Source organism: Ambystoma mexicanum, chromosome 12, assembly GCF_040938575.1.
Source record: "Ambystoma mexicanum isolate Mex_15411 chromosome 12, UKY_AmexF1_1, whole genome shotgun sequence".
Taxonomy (NCBI): Eukaryota; Metazoa; Chordata; class Amphibia; order Caudata; family Ambystomatidae; genus Ambystoma; species Ambystoma mexicanum.
Genome location: NC_090936.1, coordinates 1,065,225,250 through 1,065,241,009, shown reverse-complemented (window position 1 = coordinate 1,065,241,009; position 15,760 = coordinate 1,065,225,250).

The window sequence follows — 15,760 nt, the reverse complement described above, 5'->3', positions numbered from 1 at the left end:
TATTCACTCTGGGAAATCTATGACTTCTACCAATCTGCCCAATAGGAGTGGGTGCTGCACTGGTGACCCATCAGCACATCTGAAGCCCCTCCTCATCCAACGTGACAGCCAGAACGCACTGTGGATGTCACCTAGGCTGAATCTGAATAAATCATCACTTCCTTCCCCCGGCTATGCTCCAATGCCAATATTAAGGCCACTAATTCTGCTGCTTGTGCTGAATAATTTGATGGCAAGCGTGCACTCGTCACTACCACACTTGTCCCGTCCTCTCTCATTCTCACAACTGCTATCCCAGTATGCCTTTCCCCAGTCATCTGGTCAATTGTTTAAGACCTGTCAATATAAAGCACATCTTCCCCTCAAATGTGTCCCCCTGTACCTTGCGAGTGTCCGTGAATTCTACTAAGTTTGCTGTACTGTCATGTGCATAGTCATCAGTGAGAAATGTCGCTGGGTTGACAAGTCTGCATCTCACTATCTTGAGAGCTGGGTTAGATAGTAACACCTCATACCCCAAGGCCCTCTGTGTTGTCAGTGTGCTCTTTCCAGTATTTCAAAGAGAGCATGCTCCACGTAGAGAGTGGTGCTGCATCCCATGGTAATACTCGCTGATTCGTCCACTGCGAATGTGGCTGCAGCCAAGGCTTGTTCACATGGATAGTGTTCTCTCTTTACTGGGTCTAATTTCCCACTGTAGTAAGCTACTGGTGTGTGCCCCAAGCTGGACTTCTATGTCAGTACTGCTGTCATAACTACTCAGTCAGAGTGTGAGAACAGAAAGAATTCCTTTTGATAGTGTGGGATCCCCAACACTGGAGCTGTGCATATTGCTTCCTTCAGTGTGTTAAATATCTCAGTCATTTCTGTTGTCCACCGTATTATCTTCTCCCCTTTCTGTGTTTCCTTCAGTGCACATAATAAGGGCCTATTGTAAGTGCTCAGCTATGCATTAAGTGGTAGGGATTATATGCAGTAGGCTAGTTTAATACATACTAGCTTATGATGGTCACATACAGACTGGAAAGGTTATTTTGGAAAAAAACAGGTGTTCTGCAAGTCACTGCACAGCTCGCTGGGAATGCGAATCGTTCGTACCCCGAATACTAGGTAAGATTTCAACCTCAACCCTTCACTCAGCCCCAGTAATTCAAACGCTCCTGCATGGTTGTTCTACACCATATTCTGACCTTCACAATCTGTTAGTGATCGCCGTTATTTGTTTTGCTTTCACCACACCATTGTTTCACCAGTAAATGTATTGCAGTCATGGCCCAACTAGCACTCTGCACACTCGCCACCGTGCCACTCTGCGCCAGGCACCACTCCACTTATATAACTCTCTGCGCATTATTATGCCTCTCACGTAGGACTTAAGCAAAGCAACATTTCAGTGTGGATTTGCTATATCATGGCCCATTTAGCATACTGCCAGGCACCACTCCACTTATATAACTCTCTGCGCATTATTATGCCTCTCACGTAGGACTTAAGCAAAGCAACATTTCAGTGTGGATTTGCTATATCATGGCCCATTTAGCATACTGCCCCCTGACATTCGTGCCTTCCTGCCCTGGGGACCACTCTACTTCAGAAAACCTCTTGTGCACTACGGTGCCTTGCCACACTCAATGTAACTCCACATACGGTGATACCTTATAGCTCCAACTGCACATTTAAACCTGCACAGTGCGCTATCATCTATCCCCACTTGGCCAAACAATGCAGTATTCCACAATCTGCACATCACGCACCTTCCAGCATGTTAGCACCAGTTCTCTTCTTCTTATACCATTCACGGTGCACCACAATCACAACTGTGCCCGCAATATGCAGCCTATTAGACACGCCATATTCAGATATGAAATATCTTTTCCATTTAGACGCTTCAACCACTGCAATGCGTTTGTTCCAGCCATCTCTGCTGGATGTGGACAGTTATAGCCAGGTATACATCCTCTCTGTTAATCACTTGATTGCGAGTATACCACTGTAGCCATCTAGTTAACCTCCTGGCACCTTTCCACAGATTTCTGATTTATCCAGATCCATTTATTTTCTGACCAGTTCTCCGAACAGGCTGAACCTATCAAATCTTAACGTTCAGCAACGACATTTCAAAGGTAGGCTTTGATACGCAATCTGCTTTCACAGATATCCTCTGTGTGGTCACACACCCCTGACACATACCCTATTATCTTGTCTCATGCTTTTTTAGGCGGGCACACAGTCTGGTCAACAACTGACGATGTCCTGATGACAGTTCGGACGCTTCCCTGAATTGGCAAATCGCCATTTCACACGGAAGGCCTCTATTACCCCGACCTAGAAAAACCAACCTGTTTGTGTCGACAACAATTGCACACTACCATTTGCAAGTAGTGTATGAATCTGCACAAATATCTGCTACTAACCCTCACTCAAATGTGAAGTGTAATTATTTGAACTTTTTCTGTTGCCCACCTGGGCATATTTGTACCTTTTTAAGGTCTAACCTTGTGTATTTGGACCTATGAATTTTAAACATGTATCTAAAGTCCTGAATAAATGTACCTGATTTTTCCAAAATAACATTTCCAGTCTGTATGTGACCATCATAAGCTAGTATGTATTAAACTAGCCTACTGCCTATCATCCCTACCACTTAATGCGTAGCTGAATAGGGGTAGCTGTTGACTCTGCTCGTCTCATTATATGATATTTGTCCTCTCGAGTCAAGCCCCCCTTGAACAAAAAAGAGGCATTTCGCCCTATCTCTCTCCTTCTATTGTAAGTGCTGTAATCGAATACCCACCCCCTGCAGTAATTACATAACCCCAAGAACTGCTGCATCTTCCTGACTGTTGTGGGTTTTGCTGTCCTGGTTATTGCCTCTGCCTTCTGGTGTCAGTCGTCGGGCATTTTGGGAGATCATCTGTCCAATGTATGGCACTTCTGTCTGGCAAAAATGTAGTTTGGCCTTGTCCACCTTGCATTCCTTTTCTGCAAGTACTGTAAGAATGTGTACTGAGTCATTTCTACACTGTTATTCTGTCTTGCAACAAATCAATATGTCATCTACATACCGTATAACCGTGATCTCCATGTGTACGTTGCCTAGGTCCATCTGGAGGACCCTATTGAATATGGAAGATGATTTGCAGTACCCTTGAGGAATTCTTGTATGTTTGCGCTTCTTACTTCTGTATAGAAATGAAGTTAAGTCTTGTGAGTCTGGTTGTAATGGTGTAGAGAAGAAGGCATTCTTCAAATCTATGACCGTGAAATAAGCAGCTTTTTTGGGGATGCAACATAAAATTGCTGCTGTGTACGGAACTAAAGGATATTCTGCTTCTACAATATGATTAAGAGGGTGCAAGTCCTGTATAAAATACCATGGCCCCACTGTTGCTTTTTTGAAACTGTATAAAGCTGTGTTGCATGGTGATTCTGATAGTCCTAAGATGCCCCGCTTCACTAGTGTCGCAATGATTTCATAGATACCTTAATCTGCCTCTCTTGAGAGTGGGTATTGTTTAACCCGTGGTAGAATTTCTCGTGGATTCAGCTTTATTTTCACTGCTCCTATCCCTTTCAGGAGCCCCATATCCTAGGGACTTGTGGTCCATAAAATGCTGGGTACCTTTACCAAATCCTTCTCGACAAATGTCAGTGGTGCTTTCAGTGCCATCGCCATTCTCTTTTGTACCTCTCTGTACTGTATTTTCACCCAATATGTGATGCTCACTTCGAACACCATCTTGTGATATGATCTGTTGTCTTTGAATAGTTCTTCATCTGTGACTGTAGTCAACCTGTACCCTTCAGCTATGGTGATCACTGCTCGCCATGGTCACCCATGTCATCTGTCTCGTGCACTGCTATCCAATCATCCCTGACGATAATTGCCTCTAATTCTAGTGGCACTATCGTCCCTTCTTTCTCATCTAGTGGTATCTCTGGTGGTATCTCTGGCCTGAATAAGTACTCATTTGGAAGGCACCACATTTTCCCCTGAATTCCTGGAAGCCATGTTATCATGATTTCAGTCACATATTGGAACCGCTCCTTATCCATTGACAACCCCTCTGGCCACAATAAGCTTGAATGATTTTCCTTACGTTTAGAAGATGTATACCCGGTGTGCAGCACACTATCCCCTTGTCAGTGAATTAAATAGTCCTGTTAAGTCTGCTCATGATGTCCCTTGCCAGTATATTTACAGGTGTCTGTCGAGAATAGAGTAGGGGCAAAGATAGATTGTGCTCTCCTATAGAAAGTGCAATATCATCTGTAAAGGGAACAACTTCCGTCGCCCCAGAGAATCCTTGACCATTCATGGCATCACCTAACATACTACATTTCCCTTCCCGGATGCTAGATTTAGTTGCCCCTGTGTCTACAAGAAAGGAAAAAGGCGTGTCACCTATTGGCATCCCTATACGTGGTTCCTCCGCAGGGTTGGGTGTAATCGATAGAATGGAACACATCAAGTCCATCTGTGGGCTATCCTATTGATGGTATATTCCGTTCCTCAGGAATGGGTTGCCTCTCACTACAGTGACCCCCCATTTCCTAATGAGAGTCATTGTTATGGAGTCTGTGTGTGCCATTGTCCCATCGTTTGGTTGTGTGCTGTTCTGCATCTGCGGTACTTGCTGTGCTTATATTGGTAATTCTTCGGTGAAGCAGAAATGTTGAACTTCAGATGGGTTCCCTTTATATAGGGTTGTCCTTGTGGACCCGCGTGTGTCCTCTATCGCCTCAGTGCAGAACTGAGATGATATATGACACACGCGGGTCCACAAGGAAAACCTTATATGAAGGGAACCCATTCCTTCAACATTCCTGCTTCACTGAAGAATTACCAATATAACCATAGAACATTGAAGAGAAGTTTCCTAACTTCAGACAGAAGAAATAAGTCAAAAGTTACAGCCCAGGTCCATGTGCACTACAATTAAGTGTTTATGAAAAAAGAACATGTAAGGGGTGTTGTGATTAAGCCATTATATTAAGTAATATACCATCCTGAAGAAGGCCCAATAACAGCAGTCAGAAAGCATTAGGGATAACGGCAAAAGACACAAGGGTCAAAACATATGTCGACCATTCCCGAGGCCACAATTAAGAGCCTATGCTATACCTTTTTTGATGCTTTATATGTAATAAAAAAAATCTTTGCATCACCATATGTCAATATCAAGTGCCTCATTGTCGAATTAAAATAGGAGGTACATGTTACAATTTTTGATAACTCAAAAGTACTATATGTGTCGAATAAATACCAAGTCACGTGCCATACTAACCCCAAAGAAGAAATATCTATGGTTATACAAATAGATAAATGCGACAGAATACTTTGTGCTCTATTTCTGAAGAATTTGTTGTGTGTTTTTTTAATTAAGAAATGAATAAAATATTTGTAGGAAAAAAGTGCATGGTTGAATACATTGTTAAGAAACAAAACAGTAGAGAAATGTCAGTCGGTACCAGTGATGTGGACACACAGGAGGGGTAACCAGTTTACACTTTTGTTTTCTATATTTTGTGTACTCTTTCCACGTTGAAACTGGTCCCCCCGAGAACAAAAAATAGGGAAGTACCCATTTGTATACTGCTCACACTAGTTAACCCATAAGCCAAAGCATTGCTGCCTTGATGTTTTGACAAAGGGCTTTCTTCCCACTAAATATGTGCTGATTAGAGGCTGGTCAGTGGACTCTCACAACTTTCTCTCAACCAATTCCTTGATTGTATTTGGTTCATGATTTGTATGTTATCACTATTGGGTCATTATCTTCACATAAAACATATCTTGCAAAATGTCGTGCTTCTCTGCTCCAAGCCCATTCTATATCAACCCTTTGGTATTCTATTGCCAAGCTTATTTCTAACCTAGTTGACCTACAATCCACCTTTTTACATCTGGTAGGAATTCTGTATTGTTTCAGCTCGCCATTGCACTCTCTCCTCTCAACATTTTACTGTTGTCATCAGTGGCAGCAACTGAACAAGCACACAAGCAGCACCTTTATTTGGGATTTCACAGGGTTGAGGTGGAAGATGGCTTACGCAAGTGTTATTCAACTCACACCACACAGCATCTAAGCAATTGTAGCTGAGATCGTGTTTAGCTTGGGAGCCCACACCTAACATCCGTGCCCTCGGTCTAGGGACAATCCTTCTGAACACCCAGTGGCTTGGGTTTTGGGCGCCTTGGGCATTCTTTAAAGAAGTGTCTGTTCAAACCACACTAAAAGCACGCATTGGCCAACCTCTGACATTGGCCAACCTCCTCCTTTCTGTGGCAGTGATCGGACTATGGATAGCCCTGATCTGCATAGGTTCAGCGGTAGGCTCAGAGGTGAGGGAGGCAGGGGAAAACGAAAAGGGGGAACTTTTTCCAGTTTCGGTTTTTCGTTCTGATCGCTGAGCATCTACTTGCAGGGCTAAGTCAACCAGATTGGGGTATTGAGTAGGCAACGCGGGTACCACGGCCAGGGCATCCTTCATATGATCGCTTAGTCCCCTATAAAAGACAACAGCCTATTTATTTTCGGGCCAGGCCGTTTCTACTGACAGCTGGTTAAACCGCGTGGGTCAGTTCGAGTAATTCCAGGTCTCAGGTTTGTGCCTTATGACGTGTGTCGAACACTCTAGTCGTCTCGGCCACCAACAAATCAAAATCATACAGAACGGGGCTATTACCCTCTAACAAGGATTGGCCCAGGTAGTTGCTATGCCACTCAGATGGGACAAGGTAAAGGCTGCATTCGTGGTGGAATCTGGGAAAGCCTGAGGACGACATAAGAAGTGCAATTTGCACTGATTCAGGAATGTACGGAACTTCCGGGGGTCGCCTTAGAACTTTTCGAGGGCAGCCAACGGGAAAGGGGTAGGCACGTATACTGGGGCAGGTGGTGCTACCCCACCAGAGGGGACGGGTTGGGCAGGCGGATCCCCAAACTCGGACTCTGCGGGCAAAGCATGACGTTCATTCTGTATAGTATCCAGGTGCTGATGGATGGCCGTTGTGGCAGCCGTCATGTCAGCCCTCAATACGGTAATGGCCTGGACCAGTGCAGCCACTGGGTCCCAGGCGGAGGTATCCATAATCTAGTGGAATGGCATCTCAGTCTGTCAAGAATCGAGGTCCACGTAGATTAGAATATCTCTGTCCCCAAGTACCAGTCAGAGAGATAACAGTAAGTACTCGCTGACCAGTTATTGTGGCCAGAGGTGGCAGGAACAGGAAACACTGGGTCCCAGATGACTGTAAAGGAAAACAGACGTATTCAGGTAACACTGTCACGTAACCCCTCAACAGCACAAACGATAAGAAACATGCAGGGGCACCTACCAGTTGGGAAGACAGGGAGAAAGTTGGAATCCCCTGTCTGTTCCCCCCTTACTGGAGTGTCGTGGAGTGGCTGATGAGAAGGGCCAAAAGTGTTAGGTCTTTAGGTAATGACACTTGCAGTGTTGCCACTGTAGTCCAGATATAGCCAGAAATGTTCCCTACCCAATGGCAAGGACCAGCGTGATGCAGAGTTCAATAATCCAGGGACAGATCAAAAGGTCAGTAGTCCAGGCATCCAAACGTGAGAAGTACCAAAGCCAAAACAGGGTAGAGAGGCAGTCCGTGATAACGTTAGCCGGAGTACCAGCAGTTCAGGTTGGTCAGTCCAAAGAAGCAACAATTCCAGAGGGATAACAAGAGGCAATCCAAAAAGCAGAACAAGGTCCAAAATCCAGGAAGTAAACAAGGTTGAATCACGAACACACGCCACACTCCGTAGAGCACAGCTGAGAAGCTCCGAGCAGCGTGAGCAGGGTTCCTTTATTCTGCCGGCATCAGGTCACGTGAGCGCAATCTCCGCGCAGCATGAGTATCACGTGAGCAGGACCTCAGAAGCGATGTTTGCAGGCGTGTCTGTAAGCTCCATGGCAATTGCCATGGTTGTTGCGGCCAGCGCCGCCAGCATCGCCATGGTGAATGAAGGCGCTTGCAAGTCGGGCGGGTGAGTTCTGAAGTTAATGTTGTGGCCAGCGCCGCCATGGTTAACGCACATTGCTGGATGTTGCTGGGTGGCTTGCAAGTCGGGCGGGTGAGTTCCGGAGTGGATGCATGACACATTACATGACGAAGCTAACAATTTTCATATCTACCCCGACTTTGCGGCTGGAGTACAGGAACAGAGGAGATCATATGCCATTGTCAAGAAACTACTGAGAGCCAGACATGTCCCATATGCCCTCATGTTCCCTGAGAAATTGCGTATTCCGCATGGAGGAAGGGTGCATTTCTTTGAAAATCCAACGGGGGCCACAGCGTATATTGAATTATCAATACCACTCCCTCTGCTAGAGTGGGGGAGAGTTCCTGACAGGCATCCGGACGAGAGTATTGGTCCTAACGGGGATGAGACCTGATGGTGAAGGTGGCATTAACATTGTAATGATCAGTATCGTTTTCAGGCCCGTGAACATATCTGTTGATACATCAGGGATGCAGTAGCTGACTGACAGGCTACTGAGCTGCTTCGAACACGACCCCTGGAAATTTCCAAAGTTCAAAGGGTCGACATCATCAAGTTGGGCCAGATGGTGAGGGTGGGGGGAGGGAGTGGGCAAACCAAATGAATTGTTGGAATGCTACAGTGGGGGAAACAGTTGAGGGGAGGTGGGTGAATGGGGAGGGAAGATAATCATTTTTTGAAAATAGACAGCAGCAGGCTGGCGGGTGGCCCGAGCGGTGGCAACTCCTGGAGCAAATTGTATAAACCAATGGTTCATGATCGTTTTTAGTTAGAATTGCATGCTGGGCGAGGTTATTGAGCTAATGTCTTGGAATGTCCGGGGTCTGATCAATCCTATTAAGGCCAGAAAGATTGCAGCATATTTGTCCAGACATGCCCCTGGGATAGTTATGTTGCAAGAAACGCATACACTGGGTCCGGTTTTGCACACTTGGGGACACAGAGATATTTCACAACCTACTCATCCCAAACCAGGGGTGTACTAATCATGATACATCGTACAATACCCTTTTAGGAAGTGGAGGTGAGGTTAGATCCTGAGGGTAGATATGTTGTGGTGAAAGGAATACTGGCTGGGGAAGCGGTCATTCTAGTAAATACTTATGGCCCGAATGTGGACGACCCTGAGTTCTTCTCCCGGGTGTCACAGATATTGATGGGGATGGGTCATGTTCCCTTTTAATACGATTTTAGATATATGTTTTGGACCAATTGAGTACCACCCGGCGCGATCTGACTGCTGCAGCCAGAATGCTTAAGCAAATAATGTATCAACTGGAACTTATAGATGTATGGAGGAATCTGCATCTGGATCTTACAGAATATACATATTATTCTACGGTTCATGATGCAATGTCAAGGATCGACCTCTGGCTGCTCTCTACTAGTTCGGCGCCTCGTGTGCACAGCAGCAGAATTCTGGCTTGCACCCTTTTGGATCACTCCCTGGTGGTGGTATCAATTGGGTTGGGCAACTTGCAGAGACCTCAATTATTGTGGAGCATGCCTAGATAGGCGCTCACTGATAGTGAGTTTGTGGAGGCAATTGAGGAATCGGTCCCGAAGTGTGCCACAATATGGGAGACCTTTAAGGTCTGGCTGAGAGGCACTATGATCTCAGTCACAACTGGGACACTAAAGATCACCTGGCATGAGTTGGCGGACGTAGAAGCCGATCTACGAAAGCTAGAGAATGAATATGCCACAAAAGCAGACAAAGCATTACTTGGGGTGATAATGGGCAACCTACTTAAGTTCTGGGACATAGCTGATCAAGAGGTACGCTACATAGCCAAACCGCTCTGGGCGAGGTGCTATGGTGAAGAAGACAGACTTGGGTGCTTATTCGTGAGAATAGTTTAAAAAGGGATAAACCCATTACAGGAATATTGGGATCTAACAGGGAGCTCCTAACAACCACAGAAGCAATTATCAGGGAGTTTTTAGAGTACTATACTAAGTTATATGCTAATGCAGATAAATGCACGACAGATGAAATTGAAACATATTCGCATGGGGTACACCTTCCAGGCCTTCCCCCAGAGATTAAGACGGTCCTAAACTCCCCTATTACAAATGAAGAAATAGGTAACGCAATAACTATGCTTGCATCAGGCAAGACCCCCCGCACTCGGATGGCCTAGGTATAGAGCTATACAAGACCTATTCTGACATCCTGGGCCCAAGACTATTGGAGGTATAGGAAGAGGCGATCGTAACAGAGAAGCTACCCCCCACTGTAGCTGAGGCTGTCATTACAGTATTACCAAAGCCAGGCAAACCGGCAAATGAAGTTGCCTCCTGCAGACCATTGTCATTAATTAATTGTGATGCCTAGACATATGCTAAAGTATTGGAAAACAGAACATTACAATACATGACCCACCTTATACACACAGATCAGTCTGGTTTCATCCCAACCAGATCCACAGCCCTCAATTTGCGACACCTTTTTGGCATATTATCCGAGATTGATCAGCAGACTCGGGCGGTTGCAGCATCGCTTGATACAGGGAAAGCATTTGATTCCGTGTCTTAGAATGACCTGTTTGCAGTACTTAGACGATTTGGGTTTGGCGAGTATTACATTAAATGTGTCAAACTCCTGTTTTCCAGCCCAACAGCTTGAATAAGAACCAACAGGGCTCTTTCTAAATCATTCACACTCGAACGAGGGACAAGAAAGGAATGTGCAGGTTCGTAACACAAGAAGAATTCAAAGAGAAGCTGGGGGTGAGTCTGGTTAGGTTGTTACAATATTTCCAAATCAGAGCAGCAGCATGCTGGAGATGGCCATAATTCCCAAAAGAGCCAGAAACGTGTGAACGTATTGAGGTAGTGACCTCAAGGGAAAGACATAGGGGACAGGTTGCACGACTACACAAGGTGGTGCAGGTTGCTCAGCCCGCTCGAATTGCAGCCAAGTCCAACTGGGAGAAAGACCTGGGTGGAAATATTGACAAGTCGAAATGGCGCAGATGCTCCCTCCTGACAAGGGAGGTTGCATTAAACTCAAGATTTAGAATGATCCAATTTAAAGTTTTGAATCAGTTGCACTACACCCCGGATAGGGTAGCACGTTTCTTCCCAACCACAGAAGATAAATGCATGAAATGTGGTCAAGGGGGTGCACATTCGTATCGTATGTTTTGGGCCTGCCCTGCAGTGGCACGATTATGGCAGGAAGTAGCGACAACACTGCATGTCATGGTTGGAGTTTCACCCACGTTAATCCCACTTAAGTACCCACTGGGAGACATTGGGAAAGTTTCCATATTAAATCATAAACTGTTTAATATATCGTGTATAGTGGCAAAAAAAGTGTATACTGCTTAAGTGGAAATCGAAAAATGTGCCCACACCCACTGAATGGTTAAGAGAACTGACATATGGAAATGAAAAAGAAGTGGGATACGTAATGTCTGTGCCAATCGTGGGCCGACCAAGAGACATATGGGAGCCTTTCCAGTCATACCTCGGAACACTCCTAGCAAGAACCTGATTCAGAGCCAATTGAAATGTAAATTATGTGTGTTATGTGAACCAAAACTATATGTATGTCTAAAAACTGCTTTAAAAAAGTTATAATAATAACTTTACAAATGGAGAAGGAACCTGGATGGAAGAGCAAGATGTTTGTGTATACTGCTGCAGGACAGGATGAGGTGATCAGATCATTGAAGAAATGAAGGGAATGAATTGCCCTAATGTGACCGAAATAGCGGGATCACCTGTATGTTGGGAATAAACTCAATTTTTGAACTATGAACGAGTGAATTCCAAGAAGGGATGGGAAGAAGGAATGGTGTCTTACGCAGCTCATCTGCTGAAAACAGATCACGTACAAGAAGTGCAGAAGGTGAATGCTGGGTGCTTAAAGTCAAGGGCCAAGCATCCCAAACTGTTGACATGGGTAGAAAACGAATCAGGTCCCATTGGTTAATGCGACAGTATGCTTTCGAAGACACGGAAAGAATGTTGTGGGATATAACAAATAATGCAAAACCACAATTGACGTTGCCAGGATGGGAGATGGGGCAGACGTCCTTATGGATCTAGAGCTTAGTTGAGGTTTCCCAAGGATTGGAGTGCAGTATTTACTTGGTGCTCATCCAGGTTCCAGCATTAGTGATTCCTCAGAGCGATCTGAACATTGGAGAATTTCCAAAGTGGCTGCCCACTTGAGTTGAAGAAGAGCACTTGAACTTCTCTGACAGACAAGAAGAGAGAATTATTTCTAAGCCAAATCGATAACAGCGTATGGCTCCATTCCTGAGGAACGCAGGTTGTTCAGCAAGGCTGCCACAATATTGACAACTATATTCATGCCTGGGATCCAAACAGTGGCGAACGCAAGTGGTTACAGATCACTAGATGGGAGCTTTTGCAGACAATTAATGCTACCATAAAGGGATTCAACGCCATTAAGGAAGAATTGAGGGCCAATACGACTGATGACCATCCAAAATAGGTATGTCCTTGATATGATCACAGCAATGGAAGGATGAGGTTGCGCCCAAAATAGGGCCATCAAGTTGCACATTTATACCTTCTCACGATGACCAGAATGGAAACTTGACAGAGGCCATAACGTTGTTGACAGACCTGCATAACAAAATGGAAGATGAGACAGATGATATTGAAGATGACAGTTGGTTTGCTTCCTTGTTTTCACGGATCCCTCAGTGGTTGGCCAACCTATTCAAGGTTCTTGGAGTAATACTGTTGCTGGTGATGTTTGGATTCTGCAAAGTGAGGATTGCGATTGCCCAATGCAAGAAATGGCAAAGAAGATGGTAGGGAGGAAGATCATGATCAATGTCAAACCTGAATCAAACGCTAAGGAACTGACTGATAACGCTGTCAGGAAGTACATAGAGGCCAGCATTGTAGCACCTGATGGTACAAAATTCCTGTAGCCAAAGAATCACAATAAGTACGTGGGATGATGGGTCTATTGTAACCCGAATGGACAAAGTAACTATATGACCGGGAGTGTAGATGAACATGTCAAATCACCAGGCTTCCTCAGGGCGGTGAAGAAGATATGGACACCAAAGAAACACTTCTTCAAGAGAAAATACCACGATGTGAAAATGATTGAGGAGCTGTACGAGGACTCGACCAGAGGGGGGAATGTAGAGGAGCAGCTGCATGCCTCTCCAGGATACCCCGCCCCCCTACCTCCCATATGTTGGAAGCTTGAGACCGTACCGTATTTGACACCAGCAGTTGTGCCAATACCGCAATGTGTGTTTGCAAGAAGATACCCATTGAGACAACCCTATTAAATGTATCCCCAAATTGATGACAACCTAAAGGAGGAACTCCCTGAAGGAATATGAAAAGGAGCAGAGAAAAGAAGTTTGTGATGTCACAAGAGTATGAATGACATCTCGAGATAATGGCTGATGATAACTAATAACGAAGTAAAGAATCAAGTGAACTTTTAAATTCGATAAAGAAGATCACACGTGCACAAAGTGCTGCAGAGAATCAACTGTTCAATAATTGTATAAATGCTGAAACGCAAGTAGACTAAGTTATCATTGACACTGGCCCTACGTAGTGAATAGAATTCAGGCGATGGACATCGGTATCATGAATTTAGTAAGCCAGAACCCATGAAGAGGAAAGGGAAAAATTATGTTGCATTAAGAATAAGCTGAATCGTTGAGCTGCAATGTGGGGATATCTGGCCTGATTCAAAATTGAAGCAGCCAAGTCCATCTATCTGTTCTGGGGAGGATGAATCATCTCATGTTAAGGTGCAAAGAAAGAACACCAAGAATGCCCAGTTTAATTCATTTAAGACATTTAAAAGCTGCAAAATGGACAACATTGTGGTCTCCTGTCACGTGAGCCAAGGATGAAAATAGAGTTCAAACTTGAAAACCTAGAACACTATAGCGAGTGCCCTCATTCCTGTGTATTCTCAGAGACAAGGATACTCTGCAAGGCCAAGTTCAAAGACAATCTTCATGGCAGAAGGCTTGGGTGATGAGAGATGTTGGGCTAATTGGGTGGGGAGGTAGAGTCAGGCCTATCTCCTTGAACCTGGATCTGGTCTTACGTGCTGGGCTTACGTGCTGCTAACCCAATGTTCCAGACATGGCAAAAGCATGCCAACCAATTGTGGTGGTCCATATAATGAAGGACCAATGAGAAACTGTATATCTAATGTTTCTGAACATTGCATGTTTTAGAGGTAGGCATATGCTGTCCACCTGACAGTGGGCAGCCAATTACAATCCTAGTTCCTATAGATAGCATACTTAGATGTTCCCTTTAATCCAATCCTGATTTCTAGTAGGTTTTTCATTATTTGCCACATAGTATGACATCACCTCTGAGGTATTTATGGTATATATCCTTTGTTTTATGAAAAGATCAATGAGAGAAATGGAGCGTACGTCTGTTGATGTACGTTGTAACTCCCTGTTTTAGATAATTGTTAATAAAACAGTACTTCGGTTATTTGGACTCAGAGTTATTCTGTGCAAACCCATCCATTGCATGCACGTTCCTAAAGGGCCCTAAGCTGAAAGGTATCTGGGAAGTGCAGCCAGGGACTTTCTTTTAGGGGAGACAAGGCATTGCCAGATAAGGGCAAACTGGGAACTTAGACGCTACAAGGGTGACTTTGACTACTTTGGACATCCCTGCATCTACTGCGTCTGCCACCCAGCAACTCTGCCACGAGTAAACATTCTGACAATGCAGCAAAAGGAGGAGAACCTCACAGTTGGGACGAGTCCCCATTAGGCCCTAAAGAACAACATGAACCCTGCTAATCCCCTCTTACCACTTCCCTACGGATGGGGTGATCAAAGGTTACTCGATTTGTTTTCTTATTTGATATCAAAAGAGTCAGAAGTGCAGACAGTGGAAGCCAAGAAGGGAGAATGACTCTATTATAATATCCCTGAGGAATACTGGGGGTACCTGCTGGAAGCCATGGAGCTTGACTTCTGCTGAGGACCAGAATACCAGGAGCTTACCTCCACTACCCATTCCAGAAAAATCCTAGAATTGTATCTGCAATAGGAGGAAGGGATGCAGTTGCTTCTGAAGGCCAGCAGACCACAAGAAATTAGGAAAAACATGATTAGGCAGTGGGAAATGGTTATTGAATCTGCCACTCAGCCAGTACAAACTGGCTTCAACACACATCATGCTCACACATTGCTGAGAGGCTCATTGCTGAAGCATGCCCACCTGCTCACCCTCAAAACAGCTCCACCTCCGTATGTACCTATTCCTGTTGCTTTACCTCTTCCTGCTGTCGTTCCTCCTCCCGTGGTAGTTCCTGCTACTCCTATCGTTCCTCCTATTGCCCCTCTTCCTCCGGTTATTGTTCCTCCTCCTATCGCTGCTCCTCCACCTGTACCTCCGCCTTTGCCTACTGTTACGGGTCTATTAGATTTGTCTTCTACACCAGTGATAGTACATTTGTTACCGATTGTACAAGATTCTTCTACTCTTTCTCTTCTAAGTGGTTCTGGGGGAGCAGAATCAAAGATTGTAACTCGCAATACAGTGTCTAAAGAGAGAAAGCATGATTTGACTGCATGGGCTAGACAGTACATAGAGAAGTGTAAACAATCAGATGTTTTTGCCACAAACTCTAATTTAGAAAGTTTTCCTGAGAAAAATGTTTTTATCGAAGGACTGGGAATTTATTTATCTGTAATGTGGAACAGACTGAATAATGTAGATCTCCCACAAGGGTTGAGGGA